The sequence below is a fragment of the Pecten maximus genome, chromosome 11 (genome assembly GCF_902652985.1).
Source record: "Pecten maximus chromosome 11, xPecMax1.1, whole genome shotgun sequence".
In the NCBI taxonomy this organism is placed as follows: domain Eukaryota; kingdom Metazoa; phylum Mollusca; class Bivalvia; order Pectinida; family Pectinidae; genus Pecten; species Pecten maximus.
Genome location: NC_047025.1, coordinates 25,783,703 through 25,808,295, shown reverse-complemented (window position 1 = coordinate 25,808,295; position 24,593 = coordinate 25,783,703). Strand labels below are relative to the sequence as shown.

General features: G+C 35.5%; 1 protein-coding gene across 1 annotated transcript in view; it reads right to left on the bottom strand.

Moving 5' to 3' along the window:
• The window catches only part of LOC117337233 (ranBP-type and C3HC4-type zinc finger-containing protein 1-like), a gene marked incomplete in the record, with an annotated part of 127,172 nt that extends 113,392 nt beyond the window's left edge, over positions 1-13,780 (bottom strand). The window contains 3 exon segments of the mRNA XM_033898106.1: positions 8,379-8,520; positions 11,057-11,322; positions 13,660-13,780.
• Positions 13,781-24,593: the final 10,813 nt, after the last annotated feature.

Below are 24,593 nucleotides of genomic sequence, written 5' to 3'. Positions count from 1 at the left end.
ATACCAATGTCACATGTCTGGACAATACCAATGTCATGTGTCTGGACAATACCAATGCCGTGTGTCTGCACTATACCAATGTCAAATGTCTGCACTATACCAATGTCACCTGTCTGGACTATACCAATGTCACATGTCTGGACTATACCAATGTCACCTGTCTGGACTATACCAATGTCACATGTCTGGACTATACCAATGTCACCTGTCTGGACTATACCAATGTCACATGTCTGGACTATACCAATGTCACCTGTCTGGACTATACCAATGTCACATGTCTGGACTATACCAATGTCACCTGTCTGGACTATACCAATGTCACATGTCTGCACTATACCAATGTCACATGTCTGGACTATACCAATGTCACATGTCTGCACTATACCAATGTCACATGTCTGCACTATACCAATGTCACATGTCTGGACTATACCAATGTCACATGTCTGGACTATACCAATGTCACATGTCTGCACTATACCAATGTCGTGTGTCTGGACTATACCAATGTCACATGGCTGGACTATACCAATGTCACATGTCTGCACTATACCAATGTCGTGTGTCTGGACTACACCAATGTCACATGTCTGCACTATACCAATGTCACATGTCTGCACTATACCAATGTCACATGTCTGGACTATACCAATGTCACATGTCTGGACTATACCAATGTCACATGTCTGGACTATACCAATGTCACATGTCTGGACTATACCAATGTCACATGGCTGGACTATACCAATGTCACATGTCTGCACTATACCAATGTCGTGTGTCTGGACTACACCAATGTCACATGTCTGCACTATACCAATGTCACATGTCTGCACTATACCAATGTCACATGTCTGGACTATACCAATGTCACATGTCTGGACTATACCAATGTCACATGTCTGCACTATACCAATGTCACATGTCTGGACTATACCAATGTCACATGTCTGGACTATACCAATGTCATGTGTCTGCACTATACCAATGTCATGTGTCTGCACTATACCAATGTCACATGTCTGCACTATACCAATGTCACATGGCTGGACTATACCAATGTCACATGGCTGGACTATACCAATGTCATGTGTCTGCACTATACCAATGTCACCTGTCTGCACTATACCAATGTCATGTGTCTGAACTATACCAATGTCACATGTCTGGACTATACCAATGTCATGTGTCTGAACTATACCAATGTCACATGTCTGGACTATACCAATGTCACATGTCTGCACTATACCAATGTCACCTGTCTGCACTATACCAATGTCGTGTGTCTGGACTATACCAATGTCACATGTCTGGACTATACCAATGTCACATGTCTGCACTATACCAATGTCAAATGTCTGGACTATTCCAATGTCACATGTCTGCACTATACCAATGTCACATGTCTGCACTATACCAATGTCACATGTCTGGACTATACCAATGTCACATGTCTGGACTATACCAATGTCAAATGTCTGGACTACACCAATGTCACATGTCTGCACTATACCAATGTCAAATGTCTGGACTATACCAATGTCATGTGTCTGCACTATACCAATGTCAAATGTCTGGACTATACCAATGTCACATGTCTGCACTATACCAATGTCAAATGTCTGGACTATACCAATGTCACTTGTCTGCACTATACCAATGTCACCTGTCTGCACTATACCAATGTCACCTGTCTGCACTATACCAATGTCACATGTCTGGACTATACCAATGTCACATGTCTGGACTATACCAATGTCATATGTCTGGACTATACCAATGTCATATGTCTGGACTATACCAATGTCACATGGCTGGACTATACCAATGTGACCTGTCTGGACTATACCAATGTCACATGTCTGGAAGGGCTTCACCCGATATTTTCTGCTGTTAATACATAACAGGAGCACATTTCATATTTTGTACATTTTTCATTGCAATTATATATAAAATAGAAATCAACTTTTTTGCACTAGAATCAATCTGGTATACTACCTTCATTTTAAGTCTCAAATGTAGTTATTATCAGGGATTTAGCTTTCTGATTAAAATATACCAGACTAGAAACTATATTTAGTGCAAGAAGACAGTTTTATCAACCTGCTTGTGGTGGTAGTTTGGGACTTTCCAATGGACAAAGTGAGGTAACTTGTAGGAAAACTTTCCACATACATATGAGGCATATGTGCAGGAAAAATAGCTCAGAATGCACAATAATAAACAGGTGATTTTATAAGCACATTATGTTAATTCTATAATTCATAATTCTTATGTAGATATCTTTATTATACAATAACAACAACCATATTCTGAAATTGCAAGCTAACATACTGAATCTCCCTGTACAGCAGGAAATATATCAGTGATTTTCTTCCCTTTTTTTTTTTGTTAAGAAATTATTCGGTCCTGAACTCCTCGAGTATAATTGTCATCAAAATATGAAGAGCAGTTTTCCCAAAGAGTTCCACATGATTCTATCCTCCCTGGACGAATGCTATAGAACCACACCCTACACATTTCACAATGGAGACTCGGGAATGATTACATCAAAATTGAATGGATGTAATTCCTGTAATCATTTGTACCAGTATATCCACATATCATAAAACAATAGGCCAAATGTGACCGTATTGCTCATGTACACACTGAAGCAATCATAGATAAATATTCTTATTGTAAATGTATATTTGTACATGGTTATGAGGTAAAAAAACATCTGAGCATATCTGTGACTAACCCAGGGCCTGGATAATACCTAGGTACAATCACAGCAAATCCCTCAGGTCTGGGCCATACCTCAGTACAATCGTAGTAAATCCCTAAGGTGTGGGCCATACTTCAATACAATCATAGTAAATCCCTCAGGTCTGGGCCATACCTCAATACAATCATAGTAAATCCCTCAGGTCTGGGCCATACTTCGATACAATCATAGTAAATCCCTCAGGTGTGGACCATACCTCGGAACAATCATAGTAAATCCCTCAGGTCTGGGCCATACCTCGGTACAATCATAGTAAATCCCTCAGGTCTGGGCCATACCTCAGTACAATCATAGTAAATCCCTCAGGTCCGGGCCATACCTCGGAACAATCATAGTAAATCCCTCAGGTCCGGGCCATACCTCCGTACAATCATAGTAAATCCCTCAGGTCCGGGCCATACCTCGGAACAATCATAGTAAATCCCTCAGGTCCGGGCCATACCTCAGTACAATCATAGTAAATCCCTCAGGTCCGGGCCATACCTCGGAACAATCATAGTAAATCCCTCAGGTCCGGGCCATACCTCGGTACAATCATAGTAAATCCCTCAGGTCCGGGCCATACCTCAGTACAATCGTAGTAAATCCCTCAGGTCCGGGCCATACCTCGGTACAATCATAGTAAATCCCTCAGGTCCGGGCCATACCTCAGTACAATCGTAGTAAATCCCTCAGGTCCGGGCCATACCTCGGAACAATCATAGTAAATCCCTCAGGTCCGGGCCATACCTCAGTACAATCGTAGTAAATCCCTAAGGTGTGGGCCATACCTCGGTACAATCATAGTAAATCCCTCAGGTCTGGGCCATACCTCGGTACAATCATAGTAAAACCCTCAGGTCTGGGCCATACCTCAGTACAATCGTAGTAAATCCCTCAGGTCTGGGCCATACCTCGGTACAATCATAGTAAATCCCTCAGGTCTGGGCCATACCTCGGTACAATCATAGTATATCCCTCAGGTCTGGGCCATACCTCGGTACAATCATAGTAAATCCCTCAGGTCTGGGCCATACCTCGGTACAATCATAGTAAATCTCTCAGGTCTGGGCCATACCTCGGTACAATCATAGTAAATCCCTCAGGTCTGGGCCATACCTCGATACAATCATAGTAAATCCCTCAGGTCTGGGCCATACCTCGGTACAATCATAGTATATCCCTCAGGTCTGGGCCATACCTCGGTACAATCATAGTAAATCCCTCAGGTCTGGGCCATACCTCAATACAATCATAGTAAATCCCTCAGGTCTGGGCCATACTTCAATACAATCATAGTAAATCCCTCAGGTGTGGGCCATACCTCGGTACAATCAAAGTATATCCCTCAGGTCTGGACCATACCTCAGTACAATCATAGTAAATCCCTCAGGTCTGGGCCATACCTCGGTACAATCATAGTAAATCCCTCAGGTCTGGGCCATACCTCGGTACAATCATAGTAAATCTCTCAGGTCTGGGCCATACCTCGGTACAATCATAGTAAATCCCTCAGGTCTGGGCCATACCTCGATACAATCATAGTAAATCCCTCAGGTCTGGGCCATACCTCGGTACAATCATAGTATATCCCTCAGGTCTGGGCCATACCTCGGTACAATCATAGTAAATCCCTAAGGTCTGGGCCATACTTCAAAACAATCATAGTAAATCCCTCAGGTCTGGGCCATACTTCGATACAATCATAGTAAATCCCTCAGGTCTGGGCCATACCTCGGTACAATCATAGCAAATCCCTCAGGTCTGGGCCATACCTTGGAACAATCATAGTAAATCCCTCAGGTCTGGGCCATACCTCAGTACAATCATAGTAAATCCCTCAGGTCTGGGCCATACCTCAGTACAATCATAGTAAATCCCTCAGGTGTGGGCCATACTTCGATACAATCATAGTAAATCCCTCAGGTCTGGGCCATACCTCGATACAATCATAGTAAATCCCTCAGGTCTGGGCCATACCTCGGTACAATCATAGTAAATCCCTCAGGTCTGGGCCATACCTCGGTACAATCATAGTAAATCCCCCAGGTCTGGGCCATACTTCGATACAATCATAGTAAATCCCTCAGGTCTGGGCCATACCTCGGTACAATCATAGTAAATCCCTCAGGTCTGGGCCATACCTCGGTACAATCATAGTAAATCCCTCAGGTCTGGGCCATACCTCAGTACAATCATAGTAAATCCCTAAGGTCTGGGCCATACCTCGGTACAATCATAGTAAATCCCTCAGGTCTGGGCTATACCTCGGTACAATCATAGTAAATCCCTCAGGTCTGGGCCATACCTCAGTACAATCATAGTAAATCCCTCAGGCCTCGATACAATCATAGTAAATCCCTCAGGTCTGGGCCATACCTCAGTACAATCATAGTAAATCCCTCAGGTGTGGACCATACCTCGGTACAATCATAGTAAATCCCTCAGGTCTGGGCCATACCTCAGTACAATCATAGTAAATCCCTCAGGTCTGGGCCATACCTCAGTACAATCATAGTAAATCCCTCAGGTGTGGACCATACCTCAGTACAATCATAGTAAATCCCTCAGGTCTGGGCCATACCTCGGTACAATCATAGTAAATCCCTCAGGTCTGGGCCATACCTCGGTACAATCATAGTAAATCACTCAGGTCTGGGCCATACTTCGGTACAATCATAGTAGCATTCAGGTATACATCTCTTTATTTTTATAATTACATAGTATATCTATATATATATATCTAGTTATAATGTAGATTTCCAAAACTATGATACAGGTTTCCATTTCCTTTAAGCAGGGACAATAGTACCCTGGCATACCTTCCCTGGTTGTATCTCCAACCATAATTTTGTTGGAGACCGATTATCCTACTTCAGTGGAACTTCTCTAAACCGATCATGTACAGTGCATGAATATTTTGCCAGTTTAGAGAGGGTTCAGTTTAGGGTCCCAGGGTAATATTCATGGTATGATGCATATTCTCAAGATTCTAATTCAATATATGTATTAGAACAGTGAAATTGTCCTGTACTTCAGGTAATGAAGGGATATCTTTTGGTTTTATTTACACAAAAGAGACCCAAGGAGGCTGTATTTGTATTTTGTTAACAAATAGAGATATCTTTTTTTTTTTCTTTTTTTTTTTTTGGAAATTTTTTATTTTCTTCCATACATATGCATACATGTAGCAATACATAATATTGGTGTATATTTAATTGCAACAATTACACTTTTTCATACGCTTAATAAAAATTCGCTTATCAATACATGAAGTATACCTCAGATGCAGTTTCGTCCCAATACATTAAATCGTGCAATCGTATAAAATGAATGTGTTCATCACGATTTCATATTATCTCATTGTGTAATGTGGCTGATAGAACATGCTCTTTTATATATATATATATATATATATTTTTATCGTGTTGCTATAGCTATTTGTGGTATACTTCAGGTAAGGATATTGCCATATTAGTTCAGAAGAAAACTTTTTATACATGTAGATATACAAAAAAAAAAAAAACATACATAAAGACTTCTTACATGCAGACTCATACTTTAACAGTAATAGAGTTCTAAAAGTAACAATAACAAGTTTTTCTTTTTTTGATTTGTTACGTTACAAGTGCTTTCAAATCAACCCATCGTTTTTCAAATTTTTGGACAGTCATATTTTTCCTATGAATGTACTGTTCAATTTTGTAATGTTTTTCTAGTTCCATTTTGAATATAAATAGAGCAGGCAGATGATTTTTATACTTTTGCTTGTATATGTGTAATTTTGCTAAAACAATAATTAAGTTGTTTATTTCGTTGTCCGTTTTCCCAAGGATAACATCTGAATTAATCAAACTCAGAGTTTTCCCGGTTTTGTTTTCTACTCATGTGGTGAATTCTTGCCAAAATTTTGTAACAAGAGTACATTCCCAAAACAAGTGGATTATTGATTCTATATTTTCTTTACAAAATGAGCATACAGGCGAGTTAATTACACTTATCATACGCAGGTATTTGTTTGTGCTAATGATTCTGTGAGTAATTCGGTATTGGAACCATTGAAGTGTTGAGTCCGAGGTTAACTTAAATATTATAAAGTTAATCTTTTCCCACCAATATTGATTTTGATATATATCAAGTTCAAGTGACCATTTGACTTTGTATTTATCATTTGTAGTTAAATCTTTAATAAAAAGATTATATATCGAGAGTCCTCGTTGTTTATTTGTTAAGATGTGATAAATGTACTTTTGACAATGTGGAAGTATAATAGTGGAATTATAATTTCTCAGAAAAGGCCATTTAGACAGAATGGTATTCCTGATGCCATAAAACTGAGTTAGTATTGGTGAAAAGGAAACTTTTTCGCAAAATTCTTCATAGTTTTCAATTAATTTACCTTGGTCATTACATAAGTCATACACATAACATATCCCTTTTCGTGACTATTGTTTAAAATGTAAGGTCTTGTTATCAATCTTTATTTCTGGATTGTGCCACAAGGGACGATACAAAACACTTTCTTCGTTGCATGGAAGGTACAAAAAACAATGTATATTTTCAAGGACTTCTTTCCAGAACAGATTTTTAATAGATTTTGACTTTTTTCTCCAATAGTCCGCCCCATATGAAATAATAGTAAATTTTGATTCGCCAATCACTTCTTCAAAAAGGTAGGTCCATGAATTCTCATTTGTTAACAGGCGTTTTATCCAGGATAGTTTCATGGATTTAATGAAAGCATCAATTTGAACCATTTTAAGACCGCCATCTTTGTAATTTTGAACTATCAGGTTTAAATAGAGATACATGTATCTTAATTAAATGGGTAAAAACCCAAATGGCTTGCCATACTCATGGATGTGGGACTTCAATTCCAATTCACATGCTTTCTTTTCAGTAAGTGCTTTATGTATAAACAGTATAATATCAAAACCCTGAAATTTTCATATTGCAATGATTATCTTATCCTGATTATACAGGGTCCTGTACCTTTTCCATTGGGAAAATAAGGCCATATTTTGTTAATGTCCGAAAAAATGTATTTTCTTCCGCACTTTACAGAAAGAATCATCAAAACTATGCTTTAATATCATTTGAATATGCATACTATAGCTTTGATCGATCTATTATGACATTGGCTTGTGAAAACATTGTGAAATGTATTATGATCATCATTTCTTCATATTTATTAACAAACAAGGAAACTTACAACTTCTGATTGGGAAAATATGAACTAAAAATTGGGAAAATACAGCAAAATTTCTCTAGGGGAAGGGGCCTGTATTCGGCCCCAAATCCAGCCAAAAAAAATCACTGTATTGAGGAACAAATTATTTGAATATTTTTAGCATATTGGACCCCAGTGACATTGACTGCAGGTCAAGGTCACTTGTTTGAACAAAAGTTAGTAACACTTCATCCAAAAATACTACTGATCTAATATCAGTGCCAAGTTCCATTTGGTAAATGAAAACGCATTGTGAGATTTATTCACCTTTGACCTCAGTGACCTTGAATGTACATCAAGAAATGCATTTGACAGTCCTTCATCCAAGCATGCTACTAGACAATATCTTTGCCCAGAACTCTTGATTATTGAAAATAACTCTGAAAAAATATTTCAAAGTAATTATTTTCTGTGCTTGTGATTACGAGAATATATTTATACACCTACCTTATTCTTCAGGTCAAGAATGGTATCCGCCTGTCTGACAAGAAGGGAGATAATTCCACCACTGTTATCCTTATCTTCCACATGGACCTTGACACTGTAAAGCAAATGATATATTTCAAACAGTAATTCTGAACTGTAATAAGAGGTGATTATAATAAAAACAAGTGCAATCAATGATTGCGAAAGCTCACCGGCAGCAGCAATCACACTATGCATTCATTTTTTATGTATGTATAAGCATGTCATTTTGAAATTGTATGTCACATAATATCGCTCCTAGACCTCTAATGGATGTATAAACCAAATAAGAAGGGTGTGGACTTACAAGCTTTTCAAAACTAACACCCAAAATCTTTAAAGTGAGTTTTTGTGTCAAAAAAAGTAATTCCACTAAATGGTAAAATGCCAAAATGCCAATTTTTTTCTGCATGATTTGCCACAGCATCACTCCTGGATCTCTAATGAATGTATAAACCAAATTAGAAGGGTGATAGGTGTATACTTTTGGACTCGCCCCCAAAACTTTAAAGTGAGTTTTGGTGCCAAAAAAGTTAAAGTCCACAAAATGGTAAAATGCGAAAAAATCACAATTTTTTTCTGCATGATTTTGCCATAACATCACTCCTACACCTCTAATGAATGTATCAACGAAATTAGAAGGGCATGAGGTGTATACTTTTGGACTTACAAGCTTTCCAAAAACTTACTCCAAAAACTTTAAAGTGAGTTTTGGTGCCAAAAAAGTTAAGTCCACAAAATGGTTAAATGCGAAAAAATCACAATATTTTTCTGCATGATTTTGCCATAACATCACTCCTAGACCTCTAATGAATGTATAAACCAAATAAGAAGGGCAAGAGGTGTATACTTTTGGACTTACAAGCTTTCCAAAAACTTACCCCAAAAACTTTAAAGTTTTGGGGTGGGACGCCGACGCCGACGCCGGGGTGACAGCATTAGCTCTCGGTTACTCGTAACCGGTGAGCTAAAAACTACAGGCAACCTCCTCTACTTTATTTCACATACTCTGTACATATGTTATATATTCATATTTTGGTTTAACCAACAACTTCACATGATACCTGGTATCCTTTCTATACAGCATTTTTTGCTAAGTGGGTAGGAAGTTACAATTGTGACCAATCGAAAAAGTCTTTCAAATACAAAATGGGTGGTATAAACATAGAAATACTGAACTTAATAAGTTAAAACCTAAAACCTGGTAAATCTCAGTCAAAATTATTTTGTATGGTTCCATTTTTTTTTCATGGTTTGCCACAGTATTTGTAGCAGTTCTAGAAAGTTACCATTTGTTCACAGAAAATTGTGAAAATGGTCGTAATTTTCTCTTTCAATATATATCTAATCAATATATATATAATCAATATATATCTAAGTTTGATTGTTTTACTATGTCTTCAAAAAATAACAACTAGAAAATGTCTGTAAGACATAAATGCGAAGAACTTTAAAGTCACATACTCCCGAACAAGCTAAAATTCTAGTTGCACACGTGTATTAATGGTAATCCAAGATGCTCATTCACGCTCTTCTTACATTATAATGACCACTCGACTGGACACTTGACCGGGGGAGTCCTTGAGACATCAGTGTATAAAAATAACTCGCCGCATTTATATTTATCGCGAGATTTGTCACAGAGCTGAGAACGAGGCTATAACAACGTGTGCTGCATATAAACTACACACAGGACCTTTGTTTACATATCGAGCATACGTGAACTTTGCCTAATAATGCTTCCATTTAAACATATTAACAGAATATTCGCATAACAACTGAACAAAATAAACATAGTTTACATTTAAATACTTGATTTTAAAATGTAGCGATATGCATACAACAAAACATTGATAAAATTTTAGATCGGTGAAGTTGACAATGTTCAAAAGCTAACCAGCAATCCAATAGACGTCCGGCAAAATCGGAATTCGAGTCTATTCCGTTTTCTTTTCTCGCTAAGTTCCAACGAATCATTTCCTTTCCTAAGGAAATACTCGGGCTTTGCCGATTCCACTCACGTTTGCGTCTATTTTTGGCAGAATCTGTCTGCGTTTTCCTAGGTCAACGCTTTTGGCGTTCCACCATTTTGTATGGACTGTAAAACCCGCCGTTGAATTGTGGGACTAATTTTCAGAGAAATTTGGTCCGTCAGCCACAGTTATTATTTTTGGGAATTCCCCGTATACTTTCATAAATACACATTTTCTTTCAGTTTCTGATTCACCATAGTGTGTAAGGTATGTATCAAGTCCGAAAACTGTAAAAAGCTGTAAACATTGATATATGTTTCTTCGTGAGTATGTGGCTTTAAAATGATACGATGAAAACATGAACCAAATTTGTTGAGGGAGTTCACAAAACATGATATTGATTTTGAACAGGACTTAACACAATAGTTGGACAGACAGACAGACAGACATCTTATATGGATAATGCCTTCAACCAATAAAATAGCGAGGTCATTAAAATAGAACCCCTTGGAAATAAACGATTTGCATCAAAACGAAAAATAATACCGATAACTACAACATGTCACAACTGGAGCAATTTTTTTAAACATAAAAATACACACAAAAAATGTGGTAGTAATATATTGATGTAGTATTTACCTAAACTCCTGATCCTTGATTTCTCCTGACAGGGACTGGACTTTAACTGTACATATGATCTTGTTAGCGGCTAAAACTTCAGTATATTTCAGGGCCGATTCAATATCTCTCGTCTCTATGGCTGTTGTCAGCAGCTGTGTGATCTTCCTCATATCCTCACCACTAGTTGTTTCAATGTAGGGAATCATCTTCCCAGGTTTAGTCAGCTAAGATGTTAGCAAAAATCATTGCATTTTTGTGTGTGGAATGACTGTATGCTCAAATACCTGAAAATAAATGAAAAATTTAGTGAAAACAATTGATGTACACAAATACACAACACCACAATAGATGAAGTTGGAGATGAATACCCTAGTGAAAAAAAAACGTATGTCCCTGTCGAGTCAGACCCACCTTTTATACAAAATTAGTTACCCTTTTGCCCAAGGATGCTTCTGATCATGTTTGGTAAAAATTGCTTTTGGTAAAAATCTATTCTGTCGTTCATGACTAGTATTGTTTTTTAGAAAAAGTTGACAGACAGACACCAGACGCCGAATGGACAATAGACGCCACACTGCCAGGTGAGCTAAAAATTTTCAAAATTTTGTTGAGGATGTTCTCATATGTATTTATATTGCAGTTTTATTGTTTACATGATCAAACTAGTCCTTTAACTCCGCCATTTTTTTTTAAACAGATCATAGCTTTAATTGCTTTCTTAAGATATGACAAAAAATTCACAATATCAAAATCATCTGATATATCCATTACCTTTATCAACCGATTGATTGTCTATTATATGAAATGAAAATCAGTCAAACACTATTATATACATGTGTATATATTATAGTCTATATTAAAATCGCTATATATAACTAATGAATCATAATTATAATTACCTAACTGTTATACATGAATGTGTTTACCTACAATAATTGCTATGTTATTAATCTGAAATGACTCAAAACAGAATTAGTGTGTAATTATCCTTAGAAATGAATACAATTATATTGTATACATATTTTTTTTGTTAATGAAATAGCTTAGTTTATAAAACAACAGCAAAATTCTACTGTCTTCACCAGAAATAGAAAATTCTACAAAACAATTTGCAGAATTTTGTGCTTCACAATTAATTCACACATACACAACCAATACTTCATATACGCAGGTCAAAGTTCCCATTCTAACGCCTGGAGTAGTATTAGTAATTAAGTAGGAGTTCAGTGGGTAAATCTGTTAAAAAATATATGATCTAATAATTATGATAACACGGAACATGTATTAGTTACAATTCGGCACAGTAATTAGAAATGGTTAGTCAATAGATTCTGTGCTACACACAAATAATGTACAATTACAAAAAATATAGTTCATGGACAGATGGAACATTAGATCAGATAAATATTTTGACTTGTATCCAGTCTTGACAAATATCCAAATATACATATGTATTATTGTACATATATACAAAGTTATGCTTCTACTGATCTATAGCACTATACTTTAGTGTAATTTACATATGCAGTGTATTGCAGTTATTGAAATAGTTTCCAGCAACCAAGAACCACACAAGTGACAGACAGACAGTACAGCTCAGTGACTGTGATAATGATGGTGGACAATACAATTAGCATCATGATTACTACATATTTACCCCTTAAAAAATACTTAACTTCAAATGCACAATACAATTTTAAAATTTTCTCTATTAAACACACATGTATAAGTATTCAGTAGTTCCTGTTATTTGTATATATTCTCAAGAATGATGTCAGATCTAAGTGTTCCAATTGATCGTAATTTACAGTGATATCAAATAAACTTTCAAATATTGCAATTACTTTAAAATATCTGACTATATTTTATACTGTATTTAGGTAGAATTGTAAAAGTAACAGGTCAGTGTGACTTGTATATAGTGTTAACAATCTTTCTCATTCACAAATATTTAAATTTTGAATGAAATTTTTCACTTTTTGATACAGTATCCATGTTAGTATGAGGTATATAAATAATTGTATAGCCATATTGAACACACACCCCTACTGGCTACGGATTTGTGTTAAACCAACACAAGACTAGTTGTAATGTCCGGCTTTAACAAGATGGTGGATAGATAATCTATGTTATCCTGTATGTTATTCCTATCTCATTTGATTCACGCACACCATTTAAAATAATACAGCACATAAAAGAATGTTATGCAGCATCATATAACACATCATTTTAGTATCAATGATTACCTTGCATGGGCATTCTGTGCTCTTAAATTATCTCATTAGATTCATTGATTAACGCCACACTATCGACTTCTCATAATATTACCCTACATTCTACAATATGGACTTTGTACTGTAAGCAGAAACAAAATTCACATCCTGGTTTGAGGCTTTGATGATTTCAATAGCATAAGATTGTTTACTCTTTAAAATAAGATTTTTGTCATCTTACGTAATCACTCAGTAACCAGAGTAAGTAGTAGTGTTACTGTTGCTAACTTGCGCTACGGCAACGGAAACCGAAAGTAGCAGGTGACCCTGGTTTATCCAATAATCAGGAAGTCTGTTTTAAGGCACTCTTTTGTGTATATTAATGGTATGGAAATAAATGGATTAAACCTTTTAAGTTTCTGCCTGTTACAGGTCAGGAGGAGATGGTGACATTTCTTCTTGAGTGACGAGCCACAAGTTGACGGTTTCCCGGAAGTGATATTTGCTGTATGCTGACCTTGACCTTACTAGTACTGTACAACAACGGACGTTTCCGGCAATTGCCCTGCTGAAAAAGGGGGGGGGGGGGGGGGGGGGGGTTGATTTCTGGGGCTTTGGATAACTCGTATACTTTAATTCATTAGGTGGATCAGAGACCTTTTAGTATACGAGTCTCTGGGTGGATCACGACACCTACTCCCCATACTACGCCAGCATAAAAAATTCGCCGTTGTATCGCAAAAATATTCAATATCATCAAATGTAATAACGCTAGCGGATCCAGTGTCCCCCCCCCCCCCCGAATTTTTTTTTTGGGAAGGGGTCTGGGTGCCAAAATTTCGGAAATGAAATGATTATAGCAAAATTATTTTGCAGGCGGGGCGGGGGGGGGAGGGGTTGGCATCTAGGTGTTTTTCAGCATAGCCGTCTAATTTTGTTTTGGCCCCGGATATGACGCGACAGGTGGCGTTACTGGTCAAGATGAAGTACGTGATTGGTCAATGTAGCGGTCAATGCAAAATGCAGATATACAGTTAAAAACGAAACAAAGTTAAAGGGACCTCACGGTAAACCAATATTTATTTTGTATTTTTCGGCATAGTCGTATAATTTTCTTTTGACCCCGGATATGACGCGACAGGTGGCGTTACTGGTCAAGATGAAGTATGTGATTGGTCAATGTAGCGGTCAATGCAGAATGCAGATATACAGTTAAAAACGAAACAAAGTTAAAGGGACCTCACGGTAAACCAATATTCATTTTGTATTTTTCGGCATAGCCGTTTAATTTTCTTTTGACCCCGGATATGACGCGACAGGTGGCGTTACTGGTCAAGATGAAGTATGTGATTGGTCAATGTAGCGGTCAATGCAGAATGCAGATATACAGTTAAAAACGAAACAAAGTTAAAGGGACCTCACGGTAAACCAATATTCATTTTGTATTTTTCGGCATAGCCGTTTAATTTTCTTTTGACCCCGGATATGACGCGACAGGTGGCGTTACTGGTCAAGATGAAGTATGTGATTGGTCAATGTAGCGGTAAATGCAAAATGCAGACATGCAGTTAAAGACGAAAATCAAAAATTAAGATTGAATGCAAACTGAATAAGTGGATGTATCTATTCAAATGACACTTTAATAAAATCATATTCCTGATTCAAATGATGTCTTATTATCACCAAAATTTATTCAAACTGATATAATTTTGTTATCCGTGCTGAAACTGCGTATTTATTAATTAGTTCGTTCATTTATTTCACCAGCAGTTTTAAATTATAACCACCAGCATTAAAACTATGCCGTTTATCTTTTTTAACGATATTTCTTGTTTATCATATTATTGGGTATATCTCAGCAGTAATACGGACGCCGCTCGTATTCTGCTTGATTGTTTGATAGTAGGTCATGACAATCTCGGTAATATTTACACAAACTCGGTAAGATTTCCACAACCTCGGTAATATTAACACAAACTCGGTAATAGTTCCACAAACTCGGTAATATTTATTTATATTTTTTACTAAAGCTATGTAATAATTCCAGAACCAAAGGTAGTGATGTGTACATTTTTGCTTGTTATTTTCCACCAGTAAATAGCACTTTCTATCACAAATGTGAAATCGATGTCTTTGCCAGTCTAGAAGAATGATATATGAATATAAAGCACTAGGTGAAGTGATTGTAGTTGGAGATTTTAATAGTAGAACTGGTGTTTGTGATGACTATATTACTGATGATGTTGTTAGACAAGGTCCTGAGCATGTTGTTTCAAATATTGTTAATTATTCGAGTGATCCTGTACCTCCAAAACGAGCCAACTCCGACACCTGTGTTAATCAATTTGGTAGACACCTATTGACATTAAGTAAAACCACGTCCTTAAGAATCGTAAATGGGCGTCATAAAGATGATATTAATGGCAATATAACATTTTTAAATAGTAGAGGGTCCAGTCTAATAGATTATGTATTGTCGTCCGATGATTTTTTTAAAGAGGCTTACCCGCAGACGGACCGGTAAACGGCACATCTCCGATCACTAATTAAACTTCAGCACACGTTTCTATGTGACAAAATTAGAGGCTTTCCGACTTTATTTCTTGAAAACAATTACTGAATATGTATTTAAAAGACGTTTTAAAACTCAACCTGAGAGGGAAATGTATGGAATATAACGGCAAATCTTCTTTGTATATCGCCGCTGCCTTTGAAGTTATCACTGTGCGGCACTGTGCACGTGCTTGTTTCTTATAAAACGCTGAAAAGTGATATTAAAACCTCATTTTGAATATTATTTATTTAATCGCAACCCGCAATAAGTCCCCGCTATAAAGTGGAGTCTAATTTGATTGACACATCAAAGAAACAAGCACGTGCACAGTGATAACTTCAGGTACACCAAGACGGGCTAGAAAAACTCGAGTAGAGGACAAGCCATGGTTTAATGAACTTCGTAAGAAAAGATATACTGATTTCAAAAACGCTTTATTTATTTTCAATTCTGATAAGTCAGAAGAAAATAGAAACATTTTTACATCTAAAAAGCGTATTTATAAAAAACTCGAAGCTAAATTAAAACTTGAATATGTAGCTCAACAGGGAAATATGATGGATTTTCTGAGAAAAAGTAATCCTAAAGTTTTTTACAGTAAATTCAGGAAAAAGAAAAATATTGTTCATGGTAATCTTAACGAACAAGATTTTTACAATTATTTTAGTGAATTATTAACAACAGAACCTGTGGATAATCCAATGGTCAATGATTTTTTAAATGATTATGACATAAATGTACCAAATTATATGTTTCATGAATTAGATAATCAGATATCTGATAGTGAAGTTCTTAAAGCTATCAGAAACTTGAATAATTCTAAGGCTTGTGGGCCAGACTTACTATTAAATAAGTATTTTATTAAAGGAAAAGAGGTACTTTTGCCTTGCTTAGTCAAATTGTTCAATAATATCTTTAAATCTGGTTTTTATCCTTCATCATGGTCATTAGGCAATATTATACCTATCTTCAAGAAAGTTGATAAAAATGATACCAATAATTACAGGGGCATCACACTAGTTAGTTGTTTAGGTAAATTTTTTACATCTTAAATGAGCGCCTAATGAAATTTGATTATTCTAAATTAAGTGACGCTCAGTTTGGCTTCAAGAAAAACTTATCTACTGTAGACGCCATTTTTGTTTTACAAACCTTAATAAGTAAAATTTTTAAAAATAGGAAAAGACTATATTGCTGTTTTATTGATTACAAGAAAGCTTTTGATTTTATAAATAGACAAAATTTGTGGTACAAACTTATTAAAGAAGGTGTTGAAGGGAAAATGTTGAATATTATAAGAGCACTTTATAAAAATGTGAAATGTTGTGTCAAATATAATAATAATATGTCCGATTTTTTTAAATGTCAAAATGGGTTATTCCAAGGGGAAATAATGTCACCATTATTGTTTTCCATGTATGTCAACGACTGTGAAATGAATTTCCTAACAGAAGGATGTCCATCTATTGAGTTATATACTATTAACTTGTTTTTAATTATGTATGCTGATGATATGGTTTTACTGGCAGAAACTCCAGAGGGACTGCAAAAAATGTTAGATACTTTATTACTTTACACAAAGAAATGGAACCTTACTGTAAACACTACCAAAACTAAAGTAATGGTTTTCCGAAACGGTGGTAAATTAAGAAAAGAAGAAAAGTGGTTATATGACGGATGTGTATTAGAAACCGTAGATGAATTTAATTATCTGGGGATACAAATGAATTTTAATGGTAAATTTAAGAAAACTCAACAAGAAATTGCTGAACAAGGAAGAAAAGCATTATTTTCAATTTCTGGAGTATCAAAGAAAAAAAATTTTAACGTTGAAACCCAACTACATGTTTTTGATACATACGTCGGTAGTATATTTAACTATGGGGCTGAAATTTGGGGTTTTCATAAAGCACCGGATATAGAGAAAATCCACTTACAGTTTTTAAAAAGATTATTGGGGGTTAAGAAAAGTACTTCTAATTGTATGATTTACCAAGAATTAGGGAGATTACCTTTTGTAATAGTGAGAAAATTTAGATTTTTTAAATATTGGTTGAAATTAAAACAAACCGATAACTGTGTGTTAAATGCTTGTTATCAAGATATGTTAGAAAACGGGAATGAATGGTTGAATGGAGTAAAAAAAGAACTGTATAGAATGGGTGTTGGGTATATATGACAAAATGGGGATATTTATACAGCTGATTATATTATGAATATTGTTAAATGTAGACTATGTGATATATTTATACAAGAATGTAAAGAAAAAATCAATTCATCTTCCAAGTGTTCACTGTGCAAGTTTATTAGTGAAAAGTTCTACTTACAGCCATATTTATCAAAACCAATAGGTACTTCTTATTTAAAAGAAATAGCTAGAATTAGATTGTCATCACATAAATTAAATATTGAAATTGGTAGATTTAATAACTTAGAAAGAAATCAAAGAATTTGTTCCTATTGTAACAGTGGAGACATTGAAGATGAATTTCATTTTATTATTAAATGTGAATTTCATTTAGACCTAAGAAAACGTTTTATTAAGAAATATTATTATAATAAACCTAGTATGTACAAATTAATTCAACTTCTAGAAACAGTTAACAAAAAAGATCTTTCAAATTTAGCAAAATATATTAAATACAGTAATAAACAAAGAACAGATTTTTTATTAGTATAAAAAATGTCCTTCTACACTCTACCTGTTGTACAATGTATGTGTTAGTCCGGTTGTGTGTGTGTATGCGAGTGTGTGGTTTTGTATTGTATTATTTCTGTACATGTATATATTTGTTGAACCGATGAGCCGTAAGGCTCAAGGGAAAAAGAACTTGAACTTGAACTTGATACAGTCTGTACCAGTACATCGCTACTGTCACTATACTATATGAACAATGTTTACACTTATTTACACATAAATATGTGTGCCGCAATATATACAGAACGTGTTATTTAAAGTGTACTGAACGAAAAACGATAATCAAATATGTTATTCTTTGTAACCACCAAAGAAGAATGTCGCAAACCGCATCAAAATCGGTTGGCCTAGTGCCGAGATATCGCACATCGAAGTCACAGGTACTTGTGGACATGATTATGATATTTCTAATTCAAATGTTTCATTATAGACGAGTAAATTATTGTATTACAATCGCATGCTTAATTTGGAAAAAAAAATCGTACCTCGGCCTTATTAATTTAGTATTTATAAGGCCGAGCAGAGACCTGTATATAGGTCTCTGGGCCGAGGTACGAATTTTTTTTTTCAAATTAAGCATGCGATTGTAATACAATAATTTACTCGTCTATAATGAAACATTTGAATTAGAAATATCATAATCATGTCCACAAGTACCTGTGGTCGATCGACTGCTAATCAGCGTATCGGTCAGTCACGCTGATTTGTAACTCTTCAGTCTATGACGTCACAGGTTGAACGGAGTGACTGTTATGGTGGCCAGTAGCATAGAGGACAGTGTGAATAGTAGCAGCACAAACATGTCTGAATACGAGCTGGACATGAGATTTGAGGTTGTTGAATTTGGCGAACATTGCCGACAAGAAGTCGGAATCCAACAATATAAGTTTGAGTTTAAAAAAAAAAAGTAGTGAAATTGACTCTGAAAATGACCGCTTGGTTAATACCAGAGACATATATATGTGTATATATGTCTCTGTTGTTAACCAAGCGGTCATTTTCAGAGTCAATTTCACTACTTTTTTTTTTTAAACTCAAACTTATATTGTTGGATTCCGACTTCTTGTCGGCAATGTTCGCCAAATTCAACAACCTCAAATCTCATGTCCAGCTCGTATTCAGACATGTTTGTGCTGCTACTATTCACACTGTCCTCTATGCTCTATGCTATGTGTATATATGTCTCTGTTAACACAGACTGGTGTAATAATCGGTCAATCACCAATAAATGTATATTAGTTATGTGTTTACCATTTCTTACTCATTACCAAAGAAAGGAACACAGCATCAACATTTTTAAATAGAATAATGCGCTATTTCATTCGCAAATTGATATTCAAATAAACATACCAACAATATAACAGTTCTGGATACTCTGGTTTGTGAGAAAAGACGAACACACGTACAGTACATTCATGCGTTATATTCTATACAAAACCCGCTTCTAGTCATGAAGGACACTTAATTTAGAAAGTAATGTATTATAATCATCATGATCTACAATAGACTAAATCTCTCTCCCGTATGAATACCAGTGTTGAAGCCTACAACAAACTTCTACATATACAGATTTTATCCCTTATTTTACATACCATGGTCTCAGGGATTAAGGACGATAAAATGCTTTAGAAAGATATAATTTATATACGATCGTTTTCAGTTAAATTATATAAATTGATTCGCAACAATATAATAATAATAATATAATTGATACTTTCTGTACAGGCATAAAGCATAGGTACTTATTAAAACCATCATTTTAGCTCCGATTTTTATGATAAAAAACATACAATTTATTTCATCGTGACTAATCATAATTAATACTAAAACTTATAAACTCGCAATGATTTTCGTGTATGATTTTTTTCTTCAAATTTTATGTATTTTTTGCTATTATTTTTTAATTGTGTCATTATTATGAAGTGATCGAGATCCTTGTGGTTTTGCTTTCAATTCGTGTCGCAAGTCATATCTTCACTTAAAAAGGGACTTTTAAAAGATGTATAAACATGTTCGGAGAATTACGAATTCTCAAGTTTGAATGGGTTATTATACCGCTAAATAATTATCAGGTGTGAAATTTGGGTCCACAAGCTCGTCACACCTGTCACTGCACCACAGGTGTCTGTGATTTCTGGTGTTCTAATCGGCACACGCCGATAATTGCTTGTGAGTTCACGCGTTTGGTTTCTGTGCACTTCAAAAAATTTCCGAAGACAGGCTTTTACAGGTTGTACATAAATTGAGCTTGAATTTTATTAAGAATTGCGTTTATACTATAGGGAATACATTTTCAAGTTGTTGAAATCAAGCACATTATTTTTGGAATTCAGTGAGTTTCGTTTTTCTTACAAACGAACAAATTCGTATCTCAAAGGTTTGTCTATAGAATAATTAACCTTAGTTACCTCATTCATATACATGTATATACCCATGATGTTGAAAATTTACTCTATGAATCTTGTCTGGGAGTTACTGATCTTTCATGGACACGTTTTATCAATTGCGGACAATTACCCAAAAATCGCAAAAACAGTATCATTGATGTTTTGGTTGATAAAAAATTCAAAATGATCAGCATTTATTTCACATCTTGTATGAATTGCATTTTAAACTTGTATGACTAGAAGTATTTTTATATGTAACAAACCGGTCATGCCCTCATAATAAAGGCTATATGATGTAAGTCGTTATAAACGGCCCGTTATTCAAATGTCATACATGTTACAACGACCCGTTAAAATAAAAAAAAAATTAAATGTACATGTTATATACGACCTGTTATAAAAGAAAATAAATAAGATGATACACGTTGTATTTGGCCCGTTATAATAGAAAATTAGTAAGATGTTACATGTTGTATATGGCTCGTTATGAGAGAAAATTAGTGAGATGCTACATGTTATCAGAGACCTATGTACTAGTATATAGGTCTCTGATGTTATATATGGCCCGTTTAAAAAGAAAATTACAGTCCCTGGTTTCGGTAGCACTTGTTATTAACTAATTCACAAATATAACTAAGAGAGTTTATTCAGCACTTTTTGGTTGTCTTATTCGCATTAATTGCAGGCACGTGTTCACGTTTGTTTCTATATATGTTCAACCTGTGACGTCACAGGTCAGAGGTCACCAAAACGAGGTATTGGCTTTGGGCTTCAGGTGTGTTTTCGAGAAAAATCGCAATTACTCGGTAATGGGTCGGCCGATTTTGATGCGGTTTTCTGCATTCTTGTTTATTAATCAATACCAATAACATATTTAAATATAATTTTTCGTTCAGGGTACACTTTAACATTTAAACCACTGTATAATATCGTTATCCAACTAACCCAGATGGAATATAGATATCGCCTTGTAAACTATCGTGTGTTTGTGCTGCCACGATTTCAAAACAGTCACGTAATGATTTAAAAATAATTTCCGCGCTAAATTTAGAGGGGGATTCCCAACTAAATCGAGTGGTCAAGCTGGACATAGGGATTGACTGTGAACATGGGTCCTGACCTAATTTTAAATAGATTGGTGTAGCTCGACCTGATTATAAAATGCATTTTTTTCGAAACTTAGCGTATGTCAATGCCAGCACGCTTCACATTGACCTATATACTATTGACCTATATACTAATAGTATATAGGTCTATGTTCTAACAGAGACGTATATCACGTTCTAACAGAGACGTATGTCACATTCTAACAGAGACGTATGTCACATTCTACCACTCGAGACGTATGTCACGTTCTAACAGAGACGTATAGCACATTCTAACAGAGACGTATAGCACGTTCTAACAGAGACGTATAGCACATTCTAACAGAGACGTATAGCACGTTCTAACAGAGACGTATAGCACGTTCTACCACTCGAGACGTATGTCACGTTCTAACAGAGACGTATAGCACGTTCTAACAGAGACGTATAGCACGTTCTAACAGAGACGTATAGCACGTTCTAACAGAGACGTATAGCACGTTCTACCGGAGATGAATAGCACGTTCTACCAGAGATGTATGACCAAGGTGAAGCGGATAAAGACGAAGCAGATCAAATCTTTTACCATCTCGGACACTACGTATGTCAGTGTCAGCACGCTTCACATTCGTCGTTAGTCTGTTTAAGCAGAGACATATATAGAGAGATAAGTAACATCGCTATTTTCCCGTACAAGTGGTGGCTCCCTTTATTCGTGACCACTCAAGCTTATCCCTTATCGAGAGCGCCTTGTCCCATTTCAAACAGGGAGCCACCAAACACACGCGAGCATATCCGCCATTACGTCAGACCAAAACATCGTCAATTCTAAATACACACAAAAAGCACATCGTTTTATTTAGGCCACTACAAAAGTTACTACATTATCCAAAAACTATAATACTTATAGGATATAGTCTTGACGATTATGTACATTGTTGTCATTAATCCGTATTTTCGAAAACTCCATAGGTTAATTGGAGATTCCCACCGATCTTCCCTGTGGTGTGCTTGACTTTCATACTCAAAATACAAACACTTTGACAGCAATTGTGATATATTTCATATTGATGAGACTTCTGCACTTTGATATTAATAAAATTAAAGCACATCATTGGATCTTGGTGATGATTTCAAATAGAAATTATCGATAATCATGTGTCTGGTTTTCAAGTTTTCTCCAATATGGCGTCAGGAGAAGACTGAACCGAGCGACCTCAAAGGATTGTGGGAAGGTCAGTGGCCACCACGTAGACATGAGGGCAAATAGAGAGTAGCCAATCTCTCTCTATATACAAATGTATGTATCTGGTTTAAGGTGACTGCGTAGTCATCGAAACGACATCCTCTTAAATTTTATATCGGTTGGGCTATAACTTGTATCATACATGATTCGCTAAGTTTCGAAAAAAATGCATTTCATAATCAGGTCGAGCTACATCAATCTATTTAAAATTAGACTTGTGATTTGCGTTCCTCTGCAATGCATTGTAATATTTGCAGTGTATGGTAGAGGAGCGGAAATCACAAATCTAATTTTAATTAGATTGGAGCTACACAACAGTGTATATGTATATAAATATAATTTGCTTACATATCGTCCTGTACTAATCCACATATATATACGCCGTCTAATTTCACATACAATGTATATATGCGACAAGGATATCGATATGCATGACCATGTTGGCTATTCGAATGTCTACTGATAAAGACACTTTATATACCTTTTTGAATAATTTTGTTCCCTGCGATGAGTTGAGTTTTCCGTGAACGCATGATAATGAAAACTCGACGAAAGTTTAAATTCCAAGATATATTTATTGTTTTTTTTATGCTAAATGGATTTTAATTGCACCAGTCTATATCCAAGTCCGTGTCAATATTTGTTGACTGACAGGTGCCATGGAGTATTCTGTCTCGGGTTGGTATACAAATACAGATGAATTGACGAGTATAACGGTTAAAGCTCGTCCCTACACGGGTCATTAATGAATTGTTTTGATTACACATTTATTTGTATTATGTTGTACATTTAATAATTCTCGGCGGACCCTAAAGTTATGGCGCGCGGTACAGATTTATCAATAAAAGGTAATTATCTAATTGAACATCAAGGATAACATAATTTCGTGGAACAAGTAAATGTAATTAAAACAAACACACAAACATATTTATAATTGGTCGTTTCAGTAAATATGTCACAAACGGAGGTGTCATCCTGTTTCTCCCAAAACTGAAAAATACAAGTCCTGGTTCTCCCAAAAACTTATGTAAACAGTATAGGAGGAGTGTTGTTTTAGCAGTTAAGTTAACTTCTACCTGTACCGGTAAATCAACGTTCCTGTTACCTGTACAGGTAAATTAAGGTGTCTATTACTGAATTTATCAGTTGACAAATAAATAAGATAAAAGATTTATCCATATATTCACAGAGGGTTTGAATTTAAAAATAAAACGTGTAATTTAATAAGAAATAAATAGATAAAAATAAAAAGTTATGTATGTATACATGTATATTTATGATAAATTTATAGAAGTGATTATAATTGACTTCTTTAAACAAACGGATGCCTGGACCCACTATCAATGTTAAATTCACGGAATGATTGGACTTG